This window comes from Hippoglossus stenolepis, chromosome 12 (genome assembly GCF_022539355.2).
Source record: "Hippoglossus stenolepis isolate QCI-W04-F060 chromosome 12, HSTE1.2, whole genome shotgun sequence".
Classification (NCBI taxonomy): domain Eukaryota; kingdom Metazoa; phylum Chordata; class Actinopteri; order Pleuronectiformes; family Pleuronectidae; genus Hippoglossus; species Hippoglossus stenolepis.
In genome coordinates, this window is record NC_061494.1 from 5,260,647 (window position 1) to 5,283,746 (window position 23,100).

Sequence of the window (23,100 nt, forward strand, 5' to 3'; positions counted from 1 at the left end):
AATAACACCATTAAAGTAAAGCATTCAAACTTATATACAAACAACACACATGAAGAGTAATAAAGCAAATTCTGTTTCATATTATGAAAGAAACTGGTGCAAGAAACTGATGGTTGATCATAGCTCACTTCTACAGTGTCAGAAAGAAAGCTGCAACCAGCATTGCCACAGGCCATCTCTCTCTCTCTCTCTCTCTCTCTCTCTCTCTCTCTCTCTCTCTCTCTCTCTCTCTCTCTCTCTCTCTACTCTCACCCTCACCCATACAAATACAAAATGCACCTCTCCATGCTTGTGGTCCCGGCACTTCTTAACTTCAAAGTGCATCATTAGGAGTCGGGTCAGTCAGTGTGCAAATATAATTTACTTGGCCAAACCAAAATGCGCCTGCTGATGTGACAGGGGACAAAGTTGTCAGGCAAAGCAAACTGCAGAGGCTCTCTCCGCATAATGGAGTCGGTGGTTCCTAGTTTGAGGTTTAATTGACAGGATACCTGCCAGTAATTCAAAGCAGCATAGATAGCTCTTCAGTGGCCCTCGAGCACATTTGTTAAGCAGTTCATTGTGGGATCTGTCTAAAAATACACATAAAGAGAATATTCACCCTTTGGAAGGCTTTAAAATGTGAAATATATATATTTATTTCCTGCAAGAGATTTTTTCTCTCTCCGTCACTTGACCTACTTAATGGTTTGAGTTGGTGCTTTTATTTGTTGTTTAGAATTGATGTCATATCATGCAGTACTAACAGATAAGAGAGGTAATATAGAGAAAAATCTCCACTGGGCCTGGTGTGATTTGGTCCAGGGGTACTCATACAAATTAATGTCTGAGGTGAGTGTAAAATAATCTCTTTGTGTCATACCTACAGTGACTTACCTAAACTAACGCCATGAATAAGTTGTTTGTTTTCTGTCAGTGATATAATCAATTCGTAGCAAATGAGGCTGTGGCTGGCTTCACAGATCCAGTAGCCAGGCAATCTGGCCGACACAGATGGTGCTGTATGATGATGAATAGGCTCTTAAGATGCTAAATGTGTTTGTTCAGCCAGTGCAGTACAACAATGCACCTGTCCTGCTCTATAGCTTACAAGAATCTTTACTGATGTGTTATAATACTCTACATAATTCTAATTGATCCATTGCTGTAATCTCAGTTAAGTTGAATTAATGTCTAGAGACATAAAACTAAAGCTTCATTATGTGATGTCAAAGTGAAACCTCATTCACAGTAGTAATGTTGAGATAAATGAGCTAATAGCAGTAAATACAGTCAATACAACCACCGTGTACAGAATATATCATTTAATTCACTATCACTGGAGTTGCAAAAATGGCTCATATTGACAAAGAAAGATTTAACTATAGGATTACATGAATAACAAGTCTAGACTTTTTCCTAGTTTATTTTAAATGACCAATGAGTTTAAGTACCCTGAAATGAATAGATGTTAAGCTCCAGTTTGGACTCAGTAGCTGATTTTAGTTCCATTCAGCTTCTGTTTACACACCATCACAAATACTACTTTGCTGAAATGCTGCATGTTTAAGTCACGGTCTCTTATAAAAAGTAGAAAGGAAATGAAATTGCCATTAAGCGATGGCCTATGATGTGTGTGTGTGTGCGAGTTATCTTGGCCCATGTACACAGACACAGGCCACGTCTAATGAGGATACAACCACATGACACAGTCTTGTCGCCAGCACAGATGCACATGAAGGTGGGGAACAAAGATAAACGCTGCACCACCAGTAGTGAAATTGCATTTAACAAAAGCCCTGAAGTCACACTCATGCCGGGAGGATCATTGTTAACATGATTTCTAATGATCAAGATGAGTCAGAACTGATTTATTAGCTTTTATTTTCTTGATTCAAGGCCTTTAAAGTTACAATGAGGCTAATCCTCAAACAATACAAATTATATTTACAGCAGCTAGTTGGTACCATACTAGCTGCCTAACTAGAGTTTAGTGAAAAGCTATATCCTATTTATGCATTGAAGTTATGATAGACTTGATTTCACTTTCATTGATCAAAATAGAGTGGTGGGTTTTTGAAAACAAGCATTTATCCATCAAAAAGTCTACAAAAGTATTTGTTTACGACAAGCTCGGCACATGCACATTTCACCTCTCATCCATAATGCATCAAAGTCAATTTGTTGAGCTGACTTCTTTGCTTCATCTGACGGAATAACTTTCTTGGACATAATCCCTACAATACCAGCATATCCTTAAGACGTTAAATCGGCAGGATCAAATCAATTATTCATCAATTTTCAAATTGATATCAATAATTCAACATTTTGCACATGCGAATTCCACAGACTCAAGAATGGCAGCAGCCAAACAGTGATCGCATCAGCTCGAATTCTTCTCTCCCCATAAATGCAATTCCCATTATACTTAACTATATTGATACCTACACTACCGTTCAAAAGTTTGGGGTCACCCATTCAATTTCGTGTTTTCCATGAAAACTCACAGTTTTATTTATCAAATGAGTTGCAAAATGAATAGAAAATATAGTCAAGACATTGACAAGGTTAGAAATAATGATTTTTATTTGAAATATTAATTTTGTTCTTCAAACTTTGCTTTCGTCAAAGAATGCTCCATTTGCAGCAATTACAGCATTGCAGACCTTTGGCATTCTAGCTGTTAATTTGTTGAGGTAATCTGTAGAAATTTCACCCCACGCTTCCTGAAGCACCTCCCACAAGTTGGATTGGCTTGATGGGCACTTCTTGCGTACCATACGGTCAAGCTGCTCCCACAACAGCTCAATGGGGTTGAGATCTGGTGACTGCGCTGACCACTCCATTACAGACAGCATACCAGCTGCCTGCTTCTTCCCTAAATAGTTCTTGCATAATTTGGAGGTGTGCTTTGGGTCATTGTCCTGTTGTAGGAGGAAATTGGCTCCAATCAAGCGCTGTCCACAGGGTATGGCATGGCGTTGCAAAATGGAGTGATAGCCTTCCTTATTTAAAATCCCTTTTACCTTGTACAAATCTCCCACTTTACCAGCACCAAAGCAGCCCCAGACCATCACATTACCTCCACCATGCTTGACAGATGGCGTCAGGCACTCTTCCAGCATCTTTTCACCTGTTCTGCGTCTCACAAATGTTCTTCTGTGTGATCCAAACACCTCAAACTTTGATTCGTCTGTCCATAACACTTTTTTCCAATCTTCCTCTGTCCAATGTCTGTGTTCTTTTGCCCATATCATGGCCGGTCTCAGATATGGCTTTTTCTTTGCCACTCTGGCTAGAAGGCCAGCATCCCGGAGTCGCCTCTTCACTGTAGACGTTGACACTGGCGTTTTGCGGTTACCATTTAAAGAAGCTGCCAGTTGAGGACCTGTGAGGCGTCTATTTCTCAAACTAGAGACTCTAATATACTTGTCTTCTTGTGCACCAGGGCCTCCCACTTCTCTTTCTACTCTGGTTAGAGCCCGTTTGTGCTGTTCTCTGAAGGGAGTAGTACACACCGTTGTAGGAAATTTTCAGTTTCTTCGCAATTTCTCGCATGGAATAGCCTTCATTTCTAAGAACAAGAATAGACTGGTGAGTTTCACATGAAAGTTCTCTTTTTCTGGCCATTTTGAGAGTATAATCGAACCCACAAATGTGATGCTCCAGATACTCAACTAGCTCAAAGGAAGGCCAGTTTTATAGCTTCTCTCACCAGCAAAACAGTTTTCAGCTGTGCTAACATAATTGCACAAGGGTTTTCAAGGGTTTTCTAATCATCCATTAGTCTTCTAAGGCGATTAGCAAACACAATGTACCATTAGAACACGGGAGTGATAGTTGCTGGAAATGGGCCTCTATACACCTATGTAGATATTTCATTAAAAACCAGACGTTTCCACCTAGAATAGTCATTTACCACATTAACAATGTATAGAGTGTATTTCTGATTAATTTAATGTTATCTTCATTGAAAAAAACAGTGCTTTTCTTTGAAAAATAAGGACATTTCTAAGTGACCCCAAACTTTTGAACGGTAGTGTATATAAGTACTAAATGTTTTGCTTTTGTGTTAAAAGCCAAAACACTTAATTTATGATTAAAAATACACTTTCTTTATCTGTATATTTACAGGAAAATGTACAATAAACAGAACTGAGAAATAGCCTTTCATTAAGATTCAGAATACTTTGAACTGAGAAGTCAAACTTCTAGTACCCTGGTTTAAATTGGTCAGAATAAACACCAAATAAGTCATTATGGCTTTGCTGCTAACCACATGCAATATGATATTTTAAATATAAATATAAAATCTATAAAATTGTACTGTGCATATAGTGGTATATGCACCTCTGTGACATCTTCAGAAATAATAATAATAATTGCTTTATTTATAGAGCACTTTTCAACACAAAGTATAAAGTGCAGCACAAAAGAACACAAATAGTTGAAATACAGAGAAGAGTACAAAAGAGCAAAAATAATAAACAGTAATAATGATAAAAGAGATGAAAGACCAATAATAGCCTGGCTCCCAAGTAAATTCAGGAATATGCCTTCTGAGAAAAGAATGTTTTCAGCTGAGTCTCAGACAGTCTATATTTCCTCAGGCAATTCATTCCAGAGCCTTGGGACCCTGATGGCAAATGCTCTGTCCCCTTTACTTTTCAGCCTAGATTCAGGAAGTGACAGAAGACTCTTGCCCAAAAGTCTGCGGCCGGGACACAGCTCCACCTGGACCGGATCTGCTGCCTGATGGGACCTGGTGAACTCAAAGCACTGCTTCCAAACCCTTCACCGGACACCTGAGCCCAGAGGCGAGCAGCACTGTAACCAAGGAAGGGAGCAGGAGGAGGAGAGAGCATGGCCTCTGCACTGACTGTTTAACCAGGCAGTCAGAACCAGCAGTAGCACAGGAGCCTCCATCATCTTCAGCTGCAGGTTAATACTAGTAAACATATTCAGCAAGAACACAACACTGGCCTGCAACGAATCCACACGACACGTTTGAGACACAAGTCAATCGGTGAAGGACTTTTAAGCAGACGTCAGTGATCTAAATGAAAGCATCCAAAACTCACTGTGTATTTGCTGAGAAAGCTCACGTGGAGCTGGGTATAATTACTTTCTGAAGACCTGAAGCCCCCTCTTTAAAAACAGACACACACCAACAACAGTCAGTGATTGGTTAATAAGCTCCAGGCAAAATTTTGAGCCCATCCCAAGAGTCCATTTCAAATCCTTTTGCACGCAATTAACAATTTATTAATGTGAAATCAACTGACTGTCCAAACAAAAATGTGGCAGACTATAATGTTCTCATCCTGACTGGTTTCATTCACACTTCAGTATATATTAATATGAATTTCCTTTAAGGAATGAGGTTTTCTATTAGATAGGGGTAATTAGTGTCGTGAATCATGCCATAGAGCATTTGCATGCATTTGTTACACCTCATAGCAGTTCTGGCGCAGAACACCCCCCTTCCTACATGACGCTGAGTCATTTTGAGCAATAAATCATTTCCAGGTTCTTCGCTTGGACATTTGATTCCCTCAAGATTTGTGTAATCCGATTTTGGAACAGTGAGTGGGTTAATGTCGCATCTGCTCCAAATGTGTACCCAGCGGTTCATCTGCACTGTACTCATCGAGTGTCCTACTTTGAGCACAATACTCGTGCACACGTTGAGGACGACTCGGTTTCCTGATCTGCTGGTTTAAAACAGTTTCACATTTGAAAAATAATCTGGCGTGTCAGAGCTGGACCGTCAGATGCACAGTTTCTTATCTGCGCGAGCATGTGTTCGAACGCCTAATTAGGGTATTGACTCACGGCTCACGCTCTCATTGGAGATGACGGGTGTCACTGATTTGTTTAAACAGTGCCGATGTGGGGATTGGATTTGATGGCACCCCGGATGCATGCTTAGCAATAACTGACACGATGCCCAATCCTTCACGGCATGTATTTGCTGATTTGGTTGCACTCCACAGAGATTAGTCATTTATATCAAGTCGAACCAAAGCACCGGAGTAAACACTCAAGCTGTATTGCTGCATATATTTTACATCTACGCTGTAAATCATGCGTTTATGAAGATTTATAAACTGAATGCATGTTCTCTATAGGTGCTCTGAGCATTACAAAACAAGGCCATGGACATGAATACATGCTTCTATCTCAGTTTTAAATTATGTTGATGCCTATTTGATTACTGTGTTTTACATTCCATAAACTCTGCACAAGAAACTAAAGTGTTGTACTGAGCTGGTCGCTTATCTTATGCTTTATGGTGTAATTATCTTGTACTCATGCAAACATAAAAACTTTGGCAAGGTCTTTGCTCACACACTTATATCATCACTGGACAGTTTTAGTGTTTAATTTTACCGCAGTTGCTCAACAGAGTGATTAAAAAGCCCTAATGTATCCGACAGAGATTGAGGAGCCATTGAGAAGTGATTGATAAGTTGTACAGTCCACTGCAGGGAAGATGAAGTAGGCTGTTTATTCACCACATGTAGTTTCAGCCAGAGCAAAGATCTGACTCTGGAGTGCAGTTTTCGTCGGTTTGACATTCAGTCTAGATTGGTCCAGAGTGATGAATCTACATTGGATAGCTATTGGAGGGATTGCCATCAAAGTCAAGTCAAGTCAAGTTTATTTATACAGCACATTTGAAAGCAACCGCAACGTACAAGTGCTGCACAAGAAAAGAAGACACAATACAAAATACAAGAAAGAAATTGTATTAAATAAAATGATGTGAAAATGATTTCAGGAGAACACTCTTACCCCTTAGCTTCAACCGAGGAACAGCCAGGAGCAACTGATTAAGGGAATCTGAGAGATCAGGTGTAAATTGGGTAGAGTAGCTCAGATAGTGTATGTATTTAGGGGCCAGACCATTTCGTGCTTTAAAAACAAATAAATAAACTTTAAACTCAATCCCATACCTACCTGGAAGCCACTGCAGTGATGCAAGTATAGGTGAGATGCTGTCTCTCTTCCTGGTACCACTTATCAACTTGTCAGCTGCAGCAGGGATGAATGGCTCATATCCAAATAAAGGGCATTACACTCATCCAACCACAATGACATTATAATGTCATTTGACATTTGATATATGGCATTTCAGAAAATCCTAATTGCACTTAAAGGGAGGAAGGGTTTAAGTTTGGCAATGTACTGTAAAAGTGCTATGAGTGGATGGATGCAGTCAATATTTTAGAGCCAGTGGAATCCATCGCAACACAATAAACCATTTCAACTTGAAACTGTTGCCCCTCTACCGGTGACAACCTAAGAATAGAAGAGCTGCCTTCCCATTTTTCATAAATCCAACACTTATCATCTAACAACTTTTGTGATTTGCAGTGATCGTCGGAGCAGCGAGCCCATAGACTCTGAGTCTTGTTTCCATCTTGATACCTGGAAGGATAAGCCGGGCTGATTGATTTTGTTAAGAGGTTCCATCACCACCTTCTCAAAGCCATCCTCTCAGCGCGGAGACAGAGTGTCAGTTGTGATTAGCCACACTTGGTTCCCTGCTGATGGGCATCAATAAACCACTTAAAAGACATGCTGGTTGCACTTTTGCCTCCCATCTCGCAGCGCCTGACAATGCCGCAGCACAGCCTGACCCGAATATAAACCGCATCTCATATTCACTGGCATAACTGTGCCTTGGGTAACATCACCCATGGGATTATAATTCATGCTCATTGATGTTCTGGATAAATATTCCGTAGCGTGTGCATTTACTGCTCATAGAAAATAGCCTCTCCTCATCCCAACTGACTATTGCTCCAGACTGGTGCCTTTCTACAGACCATTGCCTTCCTGATGGTAACATACATGGTCCAGTGACTGGGTTTGGTTATTGAAATCTTTGAATTTCATTGTGATGATGGAGTAACAAGGAAATAAGACCATTATCTGTTAAACTCAACTGTCATTAGTCAAAAGTCGAAGTCTGTTTGGATTTGGTTGTGCTCACTTCATAGGTGAGAATAAACAATGCAGCCACATGAGAAACAGAGTATTGCCGATACAAGGGTAATACACAGGGATGTACTTTAACTCAAATCTGAGATCAAGTGCAACCCGCCCTGACAGTTCATCACAGATGCACAACCAAGATAATGAAAGTTATGTCTAAACCAGGTGCTTTAGACATTACTTTCATAACCTTATAACCTTATATTGACTGCTCGGTGATTGACTGTAACATGCTCACAGCTGAAGTGTTTATTTGCATCTTCTTTCATGTTAGCATGATAGCTGTCCTGGTTTTGTTTGTCCCCTTCTGGATGCCATAAACCTTCAGAGCAGCATGACTGACTAGCTTTACTCTGTCTTTACTGCAGATGGATTCATCAAATTTGGTTTGATGGTATTTCTGTTATCTTATGTTAACAGATGGTCTTTGTTTTAGTTGTATCCCAATATTGAGACTTATTATAGAATTCTCTCTTTGTCCTGTTTTTATTTTGAAATACTGACCTGTCTAGTCATTTCACTTCCTGCCCGCAGGTTCCTCTCGCTCTTTGATCATCAACACCTGGTTGCAAATCACTCACCAGCCCCTGTAGTTATGCCAGGCAACCCTGTATATAAGGGGTGGGGAAACTAATTGTGGCATTTGTTTGTTTGAACATACAAGTTACAACTCTTGGCTATAATCCACTACAATGATCATCATCATCATTACTACCATCTGACATCAGACTCATCAAAGAGGTTAGTGTGATATGTGTTTGTATGACACAAGTTTGACTTAGTCTTGTTTTTGTGGGTTTGTGAAGTTTTGCATACCTCCTGCCTGATACTGTTGAGTGGAGTGATGTAACAAAGTACATTTACTTCATTACTGTATATTTTTGCTTACTTTTAAGTACGACCTGGCCTACATATATCAGCAAATATATGAAGTAAATACACTATTAAAACTTTAAGTATATGTAAAAGCAAGTATTTACTCATTTTACTGAAGTAGAAAAGTTAATCTGGTACTTTTATGATTACCTTTATACATTTTTGTCAGTTTTTTAGTACTTAAGTTACTGGTATTGTTTGCCAGTTTTGGACCAATTATTTGTGTATCACTGTCTGACTATTCAGTGCAGACTTTAGCAATGTCATCAGTATCTGCTAAAATTTTCACTTGGCTGATGTGTGTTTATAAAACTGTGAAAATATGAACCACGTAGACAGTAGTGCCACATGATGCTGCAGGTGTGACTTAGGATTTTACAATTGTTTCTGTATTATTGGATGCATCATATTCAACATGGCCTGGACAAGCAGATGTTTTCATATCACCTTTAAATATTCATCCATATTATGCTGGCTTCCCAAGGGCTGTAGATGGAAATTCCTAACATATGGAGATGTCAAACACATTCCTTGGTCTTTTGTATTGTAGAATTAATTATTAGCAATGACAACGAAAAGATTTCTGCTCTCTATGTGTCATGGATATGACATTTTCAAATTCCATGCATTTCCGACTTGACATTATGAACTGTGACAAAATCTGAAACTTTTCTTTCAAAGAGATACAAATAATCTATTTCATGAATATTTCAGGAGGAACTTGTCAGTCACAGAATGGTACACCTGGCTAATGAGAACACACATTTAAAGCATGCTGTTATATATATATATAAAGTCATGAATGAGTCTTTGAATGTGTGTGTGTGTGTGTGTTGCTTCACGGGTGGCTGCTGTGCTTCTCCAGCCAGGTGCACATCCTGCCCGGTTGCTGAGGAGGAGCAGCCTGCGCCTGGAAGAGCTGGATCAAAAGCATAAGGACCCTCAGTGATATTCAATATTTCTGCCACATCACCAAGCTCAGGTACCATGGTAACCAGCCACAGCACCCACCACCCCCTCCCCTGCCTTTTTTTTTTAACATTTTGTCCATTTTTCTTCTATTTCCCTCCTGCGATTCTTTAAAAACAGATTTTGCCCCTTAGAAACACATCAACAAGTGACAGTAGGCAACTGACCATCAAGCGGCTTCAAGCTGGTAATTTTACTTTACATAGATTTGCGACAGAGCTGTTGTCGTGCAACGCTGACGACAAAGTTCACATCACGGTCACGTTATGAAAGCCATTTCTGAAGGAGCAGCTCCCTCCCCTCCTTCCGCCCCCCTCACCCTGTCTCTTTTCTCCTCTTTGATGATAAGAAAAGCAACAGTTGATGGAAAAAATTCCTGTTATGCAAACGTTGTATTGTTTCAGAACAAAACTTTAAGAGAATCTAACTTAAATTGCGCAAGTTATTACCACATTTGCATGTTTTAAGGGGAAATGTATTGTTTGTGTATGGATTATGTTTGCTAACACAGCCTGGTGCTCCGTCTTTTCTCGGTTGCTACTTCTGCCCAACAGATTGGCTCTAGCCTCAGGATTTGTCAAAACAAGGCATCCCGCTGGCTCTCTCTACATGGATCATTCAAAATGAGGCCACTCAAAATTTGATAAAAGGAATGTTAGTCCTAATAAACTTAATCCTCCCCTGTGTTATTGGTTTTTCAACCCTAACCCAAATAATTTTTGGACAGAATGCGTGTAGTTTACTATTAAAAAAAAACACTCAACTTTTGATTGCATTAAGACAAAAACAGGTTTTTAATCTCTTTTGTTGGCTAAAATCACTGCATTACAACTTCAAGCAAAGCACTGCATTGGCCAACCAAATTGACCTATATGCATGCTTACCCCACTGAAATGTGAATGGAACATTTCTCCTGTTTTCTTGCTGTGAGTTGTAAAATCCTGACTGTGTGTATTTCAGATGCTTGTCCAGTGTTTTGGTGTCTGATGAAGGCGTTAATTTGTTCCTGTCACTCAAACTAAAATACTTGAGGCACCTAAGGAAAATGTCAGAATCTGAACACTATAAACATGTGAATATGCAGAATCTGTAGACGAGGGACAAGATTTGTGATTGGAAGACTTCTGGTTTCCTTTTCTAGTTTGACGCATCACGTTTGAGCAGGCTTTGCTCGCCCGGTGGTAAACAGTCTGTGTGGACAGCAAAAGAGGTGGAACGCAGTGACCGACATGCATCGGCTATCAGCTTTTTAACTATTTGCATTCAGATACACATATCTGTAGCTGTTAGAGATAAGGAGAAATGTCATCTGAACCTAAAACATCCACGAAAAGTGTGGAGAAATGTTTGACCCGTGTAGACGGTAATCTGTGTACGGTGATTGGAAGACAGAGTCATGGTCCACATATCTGCTGTTTACACCGGTAGCTTCAAAATATTTGCTGTTGCCCCTCAAGCCAAATTCGTCAGCAGACGATAGCCGATGGGCTCCGAGATCGGTCTGCATCCTGACTGGCTCATGATCCGTGTAATTTTTATTTGGAAATCAAGTGTGGCTCAGTTGCCTGAACACCCTCCCAACCCCATTGGAGCAGGTTGGAGCTGCTAACACACTGCTATAGCAACATCTAAGATTGGATTGTGTCGATGAATGATGCCATTGCCCATTGCTGATGGTTGACAGTCTATTATTATTATTATTATTATTATTATAACCAGCCAAAACAAGGATGAGGTGACAGCGACGCTCAGCACTAGGTTATAATGAGAAACTGCCAGTGAATGTTTTCCACTCTGCATTGCTAATGGTAATGATTATAAGTTTTAAATAAACCTGCCCACCATGCCAGCCCCTCAAATTGCCAAATCCGTATACATCACTGAACTCTAATCTAAGACTGGTTTGTTCCCAGTGGGAAATTACAACAGTAGATGTGCTACTTGTTTTCGTTATTTATCCAAAGCTATGAACTATGAAATGAATCTGGCACTGATGATTAAGCTTGGTTTGGTTACTGCTGAGTTTGGTGTGTTAGTAAACTGAAGAGGCCAACTTTTGCAGCAGTTGCTTTAGAGCAGATAAACACACCTGATCAGTGCAGCCGACTTCCACATGTGGAGAAATCCAAAGCTTTACACAAGGTCTGACTGTGTTACCTTGTGTTTACAGTAAATACTAAGGCCTATAAGGATGACATCAAGGGATCTAAAAGAACAGTGGAGTAGGAGGACATGGAGGGAGGCTTGATACCTCTCTGTCATCACATGCCCTTTAGGATGGTCCCTGCTATTATTCCGGTTCACATGGCTTTTCTTTCACCAGGCTGAATAGTGCGGATTAGGGCATTTCTTTCTCACTTCACAATCCAACTTGAGAGAAACACTTTATGTAAGGGTACAGATGGGCTTTTACGATCCTGAAAACCTCTCCCTTGTGAGCCAAGACTTCAAGTTCAACCTTAATGCAGGCTATCTCTTCGCTCAATTTACTCTTTTGAGAAGCCTGCAGGGTGCGAGTGTTCTGAGCCATGCATGCTCCTATAAAAAGACTACTCCCTCTTATCCTCCCGCCTCCTCGGACACACTGACCTTGCTACCCAAGTGCTGGCTGCCATTTCATCCAGTGACCCACACCAGTTTTTATGTCTGAAGGTCAGGCTGTCAACTCTGCTACTTCTTCATTCAGTGTTTCCTCGGATCAGAGTTAATCTGGCCAAGCTGCCGCGATATTGTCATGTTGCCAGGGAAGTCCAGTCGTGACCTGGGCGTCCAGCAGTTTCTTCTCAGTCTTTAGTCCAAACACACACAGGCTTGACAGCAATATAAAATCTCACACAGATTAAAAAGACATACAAAAGACAGACTCAAATGTTGGCCGGCTTATTTCTGCATCTCGTATTCTGTTAAAGATGACGTTGTGACAGAATATTACAAAAGCGACCCTGAAAAAAATAGAGCAACATCGCCAGTTTAGACTGATTCAGCTTTTTCTTTTAAGGAAATTGTTCAGATCCTCCTCCGAATGTGAAACTTGCACCGAAGCTGAAACCCCCAGGATCCTGAGGGCTTAGATCCCAGCTTGATGTGTGTGATGTTGTGTGAGGATACTGCAGACACCTCCTGTGAACAGACAGCTTGACTACTGTTTACAGCAGATGCAAAGACATCAACACTGAAAACACTGCTGGCTATAGCCTATTAAACTTACATTGTGTACTTCTTTTTTAATGTTGTTCTAGGTGCCATCACAGATGCTCTCCGATTCAACTACTGACGGGGGCTGGATGCTAAGAAGACTAAGGTAACAGGAATGCATCTCGGGTTCAGTTTTTGAACGGGCACAGTATTTTGTCCTTGTCCTTGGTTTTGTGATGTAGATTAATTTTATTACCATTACACACCACTTTATATGTAGCAGTAACATGATGCTCCTGTCATCTAGTGTTTACATCATGAATGTAAAAGCCTTGAAGTTCTGCAAGCTGTAGAGCACAGATGGCTGAGTTATTGTGGCAGCTACTGACATCCGCACATGTGCAGTTTAACATCACAAACGCACCGTAGAGCTCAGATTGGTAATCCTGTAAAAGCTAGCAAGATCAGCCTATACTTTGAAAAAAATGCAACAAATAACATCCTGGTCCCCATCAGCCCTCTTGTCAAAGCTACATCCCCAAAACGCAAGACAACTTTTGGGTGACTTGCTCGCTAACTTCTGCCGATCGTCTGCTTAAGTGATGCAAGTCTCTCTGGCTGAAGACTGGGGCCATGCGTAGTGAGAGCACGGGCAGACTGTGCGCAGGCAGGCAAGTCAGTTAGTGACTGACAGGTACGCCAGCCAATCATTTCATTCAGTGATGTTTATAACAGACCAGCAAGGGCCACAGTCATCGGCTGTATTCCTATTTTTTCAGACAACTATATTAATTGGAGGCTATCAGAACACGATGATTTCAACAAATAAGATAAAACCTGTTTCAGAAACAACCCCACCTTGAACAAAATTTTAATCTAGAAGGTGATTAAACATATCTTCAAGCATAAGACAACTAAAAGCTCAATTCTATGTTGCTACACACGGAGGCAGGATCTGGAGAGATAAGATATCCACATGGTTATAGTGAGACCTTGATAAGGTGCAAGCACTAATATTTCACTGTAATGAGTTTTCTTCATGACATTTTCTTCTTTCCCAGATTTCACTTTATCAGCTGACAAATGGTGCTCACTTCAGCCAATTGTACTTTGCCACACAGCCTATGCGAGCCAGTCATGTCCTTGCATTAAGACTTAAAAATCTGTTCCTCTCTCCACTGCTGCCAACTTCTCATTTCAGTGTCATATCACTGGAGCCATCTCCACCACTCGATCTAATCTAATTCGATATCTAATCACAACCAATGTCTAGACGCCATTGAAATATCCATCCATCATCTATACTGCTTATCTTTTGTGGGTCGCGGGGGTGCTGGAGCCATTCCCATTCGGCGAGAGGAGGGGAACATCCTGGACAAGTCACTAGCGACAAACAAATATTCACATTCACACCTATGGGCAATTCAATGCGCTGTCCCAGTTCCTCTCTCTTGGCCCTACACCTAGATATGAAGTATCTTTCACTGGGAGTGTCCCCCTCCAAACGGAGCCACAAGGGGCCGGGCTAGAAAATCTTCCCTTAGGAATTGGGACACCACTCGTTACGTAATCAGCAGCCAACCAATGTTATCACAGTGACAAACAATATCAACTGACATTATTATATTAACAAACGTTATCAACCAACATTATAATAGTGACTCATCTGACAACTTCAGGACAGACATTTCCACTTCTCCCCCAAACTCAAAACGTGATAACATGAGCTGCAGGGCTGTAGTGGAAAGAAAATGCATGTTGCTCGAGCAACCCTGGAATTACTCTCAGCACCCCTAAAAATATAATAATGTCGCTATATATATATATATATATATATATATAAATAACCCTAACCCTAACCCATTTCTGATGTTTGGGGTTCATGTCAGTCCATCTTTGGGTTTTAAAAATATATTAATGAATTGCTCTTGTTGTGATGCTTTAATTTCATGTAAAGAGTCGAAATCGTCATCTTCCCTTCACCTGTCTCTCCACTGCTCCGCCATGTGTGTGTGTATGTGAGACCCGCCTCTGCTCTTGGTGAAGAGAGAGCAGCTAACGGGATCTAAATGAGTCCAAGAAATGAAAGTAGTGCACATACATAGAGGGTTGGGGAAAGTTAGAAACTTCGCCAGTGATGTCATTAAAGGTTTAGTGCTGAAGCATTAAAACGCACAGCGATGAAGATCCGTTGTTTGTTTATCAGTAAGTAAGATTATCAACATGCCTGTGAAGTTTGATGAGCTCAATCAGGCTTAATTTGTTAGATTTATAAGTTATCGGGTTGTTATTAGCCACATTGATCTGAATATGCTTATAATTACATTTTAAACTTAATTTCCAATTATGCTAATTCATTTCTAATAACATGGCCATTTTCCCAATGAATGCACTTTGTGTATGTTGTTATTGTTGAACATATATCAATGTAAAAGCAGGATTTTACTTTTGTCTCTTAATATATTTTGTACGCAAAAAATGTAGTCCCTCAAATTTGTATACAGTAATTGAGTAAATGTACTAAGTCAAATTCCATCATTGTTTACCCCATACAGTACAATTAATCAACAATATTAGTAATATAATGCTAATATATTGGACTATATGATTCAATTTCAGTTCTTTGTCTATATATAGTATCGCTAACTGAATTTCTTCCACCTTTTCAATAATGGCGCGAGAGAGCTGCCCAAAAAGTATAATTTATAATGGTAGTTTTATGAGCATTTTAGCCGCATCGGTCGCCATGTTGATTTGCTTTGGTCGTTTGTAAAGAATTCGTAAATTTCCGTCCACCACTTTGTATTCAGGGGGGTCCTGAATACACTACTGCTGAAGGGGTGTTTTGAAGGGCTAGATGGCCTCTACCCCAACATCACTGAAGAGATGTGACAAAGCTACCCTTTCTAGGCCACGCCCAAAACAGAGATACATAGAGCCGAGTGGTAGGGCTAAGGGGCGAATTGGGACAGAGCCTTAGAGTCTCTAATTAACCTAAGCTGCATGTCCTTGGACTGTGGTGGGAACTCTACACACAAACCCAGAATCTTACATTTGTCTTGTCATGTGTTTTTCTATCTTTTGCAAAGCACATTTTACATGTTTTGTATGGAATGTGCTATATAAAGTTTATTATGAGGCCTATATTTCTAAGTTAGTATCAAGGGGATATTCATCTAGTTATATGGCCACCCCCATAAAATGATGTTACATTATGTAGCTCTTGAAATGCAATAGGTTCCCGTGTTGACAAGATTTTGATGGGGATGTCTTAATAAGCAGCCAAGCCACAGCTCCACACATCTGTTTGCACAGTATGTTCGCAACAGGGACACGTTTGCCAAGACATGGCTAAATATGCAGCTTCTGTATCTCCCAACTAATCAAGTATTGCTTGAAATGCAGAAGCCTGATGAAGGTAACATTCATTACATTTAATTACTATTGATTCTAGCTAAAAAAACAGCAGCCTTGCTACATTCACAGCCGGAGTTTGAACGTGCATTTATTTGTTCTTCTGTCGTGACTTGTTTCTGAAAAAGACAATGTCACATGTGAAATGAAGCATCCTTAAACCAGGCTTGACTAACACGACCACCCCCAGCCTCCCATCTTCATGACAGCTACCATAACGCACTGGCAATCTCAGTGTTGGTCCCAAAGTGCTCCGCTTCTTTGAGCCATTCATGATGCAGCGGGACAACGATGTGTGACACAAACCTCAAGACACCAGCGTTGCATCAGCTCTCATGCCAGAGTGAGCCACAAGGAGCAAAGGGACAGACCAGCATCAGCTCCCAGCACCAAGAACATTTTCAAAATGTGACATTCCTGGATTTTTGAATATTGTACAAGTTTGTGGGTGATTACAAAATGCTGAACCCATGGATATGGTTGCTGTATATTGTTATGACACATTCACATTTGGAGCACGCTGGCGAGTGCAGCGAGAAGCGGCAGCGAATATTCCCACCGACCTGTGTTTTTGTAAACATATCGGCACAAAATATTCGCCACGCACCCTGAGCAAATTAGAATTTCTCGCGCTTATCCCCTCCACTCTCTCCACCCACCCTCTCCACCAGATGCATCCTGAAATGATCAGTGGATCTCGGCTCCTGCTGGTGCCCATTACACTCGCATCTATTTTCACACACACACACACAAGCTCACACTCTTTCTTTGCTGTATCACAAGTTTCCCACAGTAAAACACACACATTACACAGGAATGTCACGGTTGTATTCTCTTTTACAAGGGAGAGAGCTAGGTGATATTAATGTATTCTGGTAGTGGACTGGTGGAAGGCAAGACTTTCTCCTGCCTTTCTTCTCATGGATATGCAGTGTAGGTGTATTTTTACAGATGGTATTTAGCCATAAAAATGGTTCTTGGTGCAGTGTTTGTATAAATATCGAGCTGCAATGTAACATTTTCTCTAAAGGAGGCCATATACAGTATAGCATCTCATCGTATTTATCCAGTCAGATAACATAAACCTAATCAGATTAGGGCTCATGATTTGTCTTCACACGGCTGTCATTCATTCTACTGCAGCCTGACAACAACGTCAGCAAAGCACAACTTCAAAAGTAACCATCTATTTTTTTTTTGTTGATTTGATTTGGTCAAAGTTTCTGTTTAATCTTATTTTCAGCAGTCCCAGTTGAGTTTCATATCAGCGCTGCAACACTCGGCTCTCTGTATTCTGTCAATCATCCAAAACACACAGGAGGGAATGGAAAAAAAAACAATTCCCCTAAAACATATTGCATTTTCAAACCCTGTCTCTGTTCTAATTGAAACGTCTCTCTTTCGTGGGATTGCATGCAATTTCAAGGTAGGCTTGACAGTGTAAATGCTCACAGACCAGGGAAGCACAGACATGCTGCAGTTGAGGCCAGAAAAATTTGGACAGTCAAAGTTTTTTTTATTTGGTTCTTCGGGTTCTGTTCTTCAGTTTGAATTAAAATAACAGAAAGTTTAATTATATTTAAGTCAAACTAACAGTCAGACTTTAATTTGATTAGCTTCATACCAATAAAGATATGTGGGTGTGATATAGTCTTCAAACACACAGTGGGTTTTAAAAGTAATTAAAGAGATACAAATAAAAGTCAAAGCCATTTATTTCATATCCTGTGGAAAAACACTTATCCCACAGACACTTTGTATCTTGAGCTATGTCTCATTCAGGGGCTGCATCCTTCTGGTCTACAGAGACTTTCCTTCATCGGCGTCACCAGCTTGTCCCGCCCTTATTGATGTTTCCTAGCAACAGAGCTAAAGTTGAACACGACAAGAAGGTTTTATTGCCCCTTGGTATTTGTACCATCAACTGTTTAGTTTAGTTGAAGAATGATACTCAAACTTTGGACGTCTTGTCACTTTCGCGGGGCCATTACATCTTGGAAAGCCAGTTGGTCACAGAAGCAAAATGAATCGTGGGATAGGTTGGGCCAGGAAGGATCCATCCGTTGGAGCCTTCACTTCTCGGCGATGGACGGACAAATTTGTCGGCCGCATTTGAAAGTCATTGGACAGCCGAGCCGCGCCACTGTCGTGCAATTGGTCTTCAAATCCAGCCTTCTAAGGATGCAGCCCCTGACTTGAGATACAGCATCAGTGATGTATTCACTGCAGCATCATACAACTGTTGTTTATTGCAGGCTCTGTCTGCCACTGTGCCAGTTCCATTGACAGCCATACCTGCCCGAGCCATAACAGAACCACCGACATGTTTGACAAATGGGGTGGTGGCTTTGGGTCAAAGTATTTTCTTTTCATCATTCTGACACAATGGATTTTTGTTTCAACAGTCTACAGAACCTTTTCCAGGTTTCTACTGGTTTCCTTTTGTGACAACTGCAGCCTGGTCTTTCTGTGTTTAATCAGGGATTTGCATCTTGTGGCAAATCCTCTAAGGTTCAGGTGGTGAAGTTGTATAGATTAGGACAGATGTACAGTTATATTTTAGAGAACATTCATCATGGAATCTCTTCCACATCTGTGTGGGTGTTTTGCATGTCTTTGTGTTCTTTTTGCAGTCAACATGTGACGGATAGAATCATTTTCATTATCAGAAAGTCATATTCAAAGATTTGTCAAAAATTGGATTGATGGATATCAAGCAGTAGAACAACATTTTGTGGGCTTGTAGTCTGTATTATTCACATTCTAACTGAGTATTTTCATGCATTATATGTTACTAATATAAGGGTTCAGAGTCAGTTCCAGCTAATTAGTATTTTGTGTTTTTTGTGTAAAAAGTCATCCTAAGACTAACAGCACTGAGCTGTTACCAGAGTGTTCCAGCTGAGGGAGCATAGCGTTGGTGAGCTACATAGGTGACACGCCGCTTTCTCCTCAGTAACAATACACGTGAGCAGAGGAAGATCTTGTCTGTGCATTTTTCATACAACTACTCCCCTCAGGTAAAAGTCCGCCATGATAAGTTTCAATGTGAACCTGTGTGTTAGCTTCATGTACATTGGTGTTGGGGGGGCGAGTGAGGTGAAGTGTTGTGAAGTAATTAAGTGTTAAACTCGAAGACAGGTGAACTAGTCACATTAGCCCTGAGCTATGGTAACCATGCTGCCGTTGTTGAGGAAGTGTTACCTTGTGAACGAACTGTTAGTGTTTAAGCTATTCAGTGTTTATGTTCCTGAAATGTATGCAGTCAGTGAAAGTACCGTTTTATTCTGTGTTACAAATGTCAAATGTGAGAGTTGCAGATTTTGTTGTGAAAGTTGAGGTACGGTTAGATTAACATGTCAGTTGCAATACACCTGAGCAGAGGAAGATCGTATCTGTGCATTTTTCATACAACTGCTCCCCTTTTCGGGGCTTTTACAAACACACATCTTTTTGTCCTAATGTTGCATCTCTCTGCGGTTATTTTCCAACACTTCACATCTCTTTGTTGTCATTTGATTGACTTTCCAACAGAATGTCAGCAGTCACTTCCAACAGAGCCTGTGCCTGGAAAAAACAGTAATCCGTCCCTGTGTGTCCTAATGGAGCAGGGGATGGTGACGGGCTGTGGTGCATCTGACTTAACTCTGACACTTGCAAAAATGTATTTGTTTTTTTGCCAAGAGATAAATGTGAAGATCAATACCACTCATATTTGTGTGATAAATATGAAGCTAATGTCAGCAGGTGGCTAAATTAGCTTAGCTTAGCACAAATAATGGAAACACATGGAAATGGCTAGCCTGGCTCTCTCTTACGGAAATAAAATTCATCTAACAAAATGAAAAGGTGGGTTTTAAAAGGCTTTATGTGATAATGTGAAGTTTATATGAGGTCAGTCTTTCCCTATAGTTGCATATAAAACCTTACAGTTCCAGGACATCAAATTTTCCCTTTCTCTAATTTGCTGTTGCGATGCACGGATACTGTTAAAAGTTAAAATTAGGAAAATCTTTTCCAGTGAACATGACTGTGGGTTTTGCAGAATTCTCGAGAGGTTTGAGATGATTGTTGCGTTGTGTGGTGTTTTTCCCTCTACAGCACCAATTAGTCTTGCAGCACTGTCAATCGAGTTCTATCAAACAGCCTCCAGGCTCTTGCCAATTCTCATTAAACATTTTAGAGTAAGTGCTGTTTACTTTGCTCTTATAGATTGTGTGACCTCTGCCATTTTCTGGATCCCCTTGTGATTACTAGGCATACGCTGAACAGTGTTGGTTTGGCTCTGCGGTGTTTGTGGGGCCTCAGACAGAGCGAGTGGGCGGCTGTATTTGCACTGACAGAACTCAGTGTGTGGGTGACGGGGGGGCAGGGTAATTATTTCCGAGTGTCCCCTGGCACCTTGCCTTCCTCCACTCCTCTCCTCGGGCTGCGTTGTGTATTCCTCCTGGTGACAGAGACCACAGTCCTGCTTGCCAAATGGCCATGACTGCTTGTATAATGCTGGAGGCAATGTGTGTACCCTTGTACTCAGCCCATGGTATCATGAAGACTAGGATTCAGCTGAAATATTGCTTTGCCTATTAATTAAAATCTGGATCTGTTATGTAAAAATTGTCACTTTCACAGGTGTTGATTATCAGTTTTGGCTTTAGTCCTAAAAGTACTGGCGTCAGTCTTACAACTTGTAGTCTTCAACCCACCAGACTGTTTCAGAAGACTGAAATAAAGTTAGAGGAGGGCCAACAGAGACTTCATGCCTTGTTAACTCAGAGACTTTAGCAGCCACATGCTTTGTTGTGGTGGAGGTGTAAGCTGTTTTTTTTGTTGTTTTTTTCAGAGATGAAAAATTTGTTCAGCAGCTTTTCCCCCTGTTTCAGATTACATTTTGAAACTCCACTCAGACCTCTGTATTATTTGATGATTTTTATTTATGGCATTTTTCCATGACAGAGAGAGAGAGAGAAATAGGCTACTTTTAAACCCTTGACTGCTTTGATAGGGATCAACCTTGATATACAGTATCTGGTATGTGCTTTGTCAGGTGAGCCACCAGTGTATCGCCAGACCTCTTGTCTTCCTCGCGTGTCCTGTTGGGGCTGGTGACAGTAATGGAGTTTAAAAAGAACCTGAGTCATTTGCTGCAAAGTTGTTTCCGTCGTGTTTACTGGGTCCCAGTAGCCTAGTGCTATTGTATTGCTTTTATACACAGCTGAAGAAGGACAGTGTGCTACAGAGATAGACAGGAAAGCTTTTTATGCAATAACACACACACACACACAGAGGACATTACACTGACTTACATTTATTTTCTGGAGACTTACTCTAACCTTAACCATAGCCTAACCCTAACCCTTATGTTACCCTTAAAGGGATAGTTCACCCAAAAAGGCCGATGGAGGGGTGGGTGAAAAAAAACAACATAAAATGCCTCCATACTGCTTGTGTGGTGTCATCCCAGTCTCCCTAACCCCCGACGTTCAAATTCAACTCGAAACAGCATCATTTACACCATGTTTTTAGCCTAATGTCCTCCTCCCAGTTACTGCTGCAGTCCTCGCGAGAACCCGTGAGTATCGCAGTCTGCGCCACAGGAGCAGTATGGAGGCATTATGAAGTGGTCGTAATTTATTTCAATTGTATTGGATTTGGCTGCAACGCTGTTTACCCCTGAAACTCCAAAAGTGTTTTGTGTACTCAAAACCCCTCGGTCGGCATAGTTTAGGTGAGTAGATATCGAGTGAATTTAATTTTTTGGGTGAACTATCCCTTTAACTTAAACCTAACCTCAATGTCTTCACCTTAGAATTTAATGATTTACGTTATGTGGACTTGCGTTTTGTCCCCATAAGGAAGACGTAATGTGACTGTAAACAGATTTAGATCTCCACAACATGAGTAATACCTGGACCTTACACATGCACACAATTTCCATATGGCTGTTTCATGTAGCGATTGTAAACAACACTCTGACACTAATAAGAAAATACACCAGCATTGTGATTGATGGCGGCTGTCAGATAAGATTTGAATGTATAATGCTGTGCACATGCAGTCTAATCTCATGAAAAGGATCTCTGTGAGATTCTATTTGGATATCTGCCTTTTGGACCAAGTCCCAGTCGAGTCTCAGGTCTTTAGAGGACCAGTCATGTCTTTGAGGAAAGTGACGTTAATGAGGCAGTGTAACGCATGAAGGCTCCGACTTGAAGTCTGACTAGAATCCAAGTCTCGGGTCAACAGCTCTGCTTCTTGGTAAAGGTTCATGATCAACGCTGCTGTATCATAACCCTGTATTACACATAATTAACACATTTCAGAGCGTGCATAGGAAAAAAGTTTGAATTCATTTGACATATAGTTATACCATAACAACTAGGGCTACGTTGTAGCACTGACGGGCCCGAGTACACGCATTTCGAAGCCTGTTGCAGTCGGTGGAGAGAGCGATCAATGACCAAGCGCACGTCTCTGCGTTGCATGCATTTTGCGCACTGCGGCAAGGATAAACGCTTCACTTCCTGCGTCCGTCACGCGATGTCGATCCTTGCCTGCTAATTGCTCATTACGGTCCACGCTATCAATTGCAGATCACACTGTGAACATTTTATGTAAATCGAATGATAGTTGTAAAACAAAGCTTACTTCCTTTTGCCAGTAGGTGGCGCCATCACTATTATTACCTACAGACTAATATATCTGTTCAAGTAGGGGGTCTGATGT

General features: G+C 40.8%; 1 long non-coding RNA gene across 1 annotated transcript; it reads left to right on the forward strand.

The window, feature by feature from the left end:
* The first annotated feature begins 8,634 nt into the window (after positions 1-8,634).
* On the forward strand, positions 8,635-16,850 carry LOC118119241. The gene is made up of 4 exons (XR_004698060.2): positions 8,635-8,724; positions 9,725-9,841; positions 13,068-13,129; positions 16,568-16,850. It is a non-coding gene; the product is annotated as an uncharacterized LOC118119241 (long non-coding RNA).
* Positions 16,851-23,100: the final 6,250 nt, after the last annotated feature.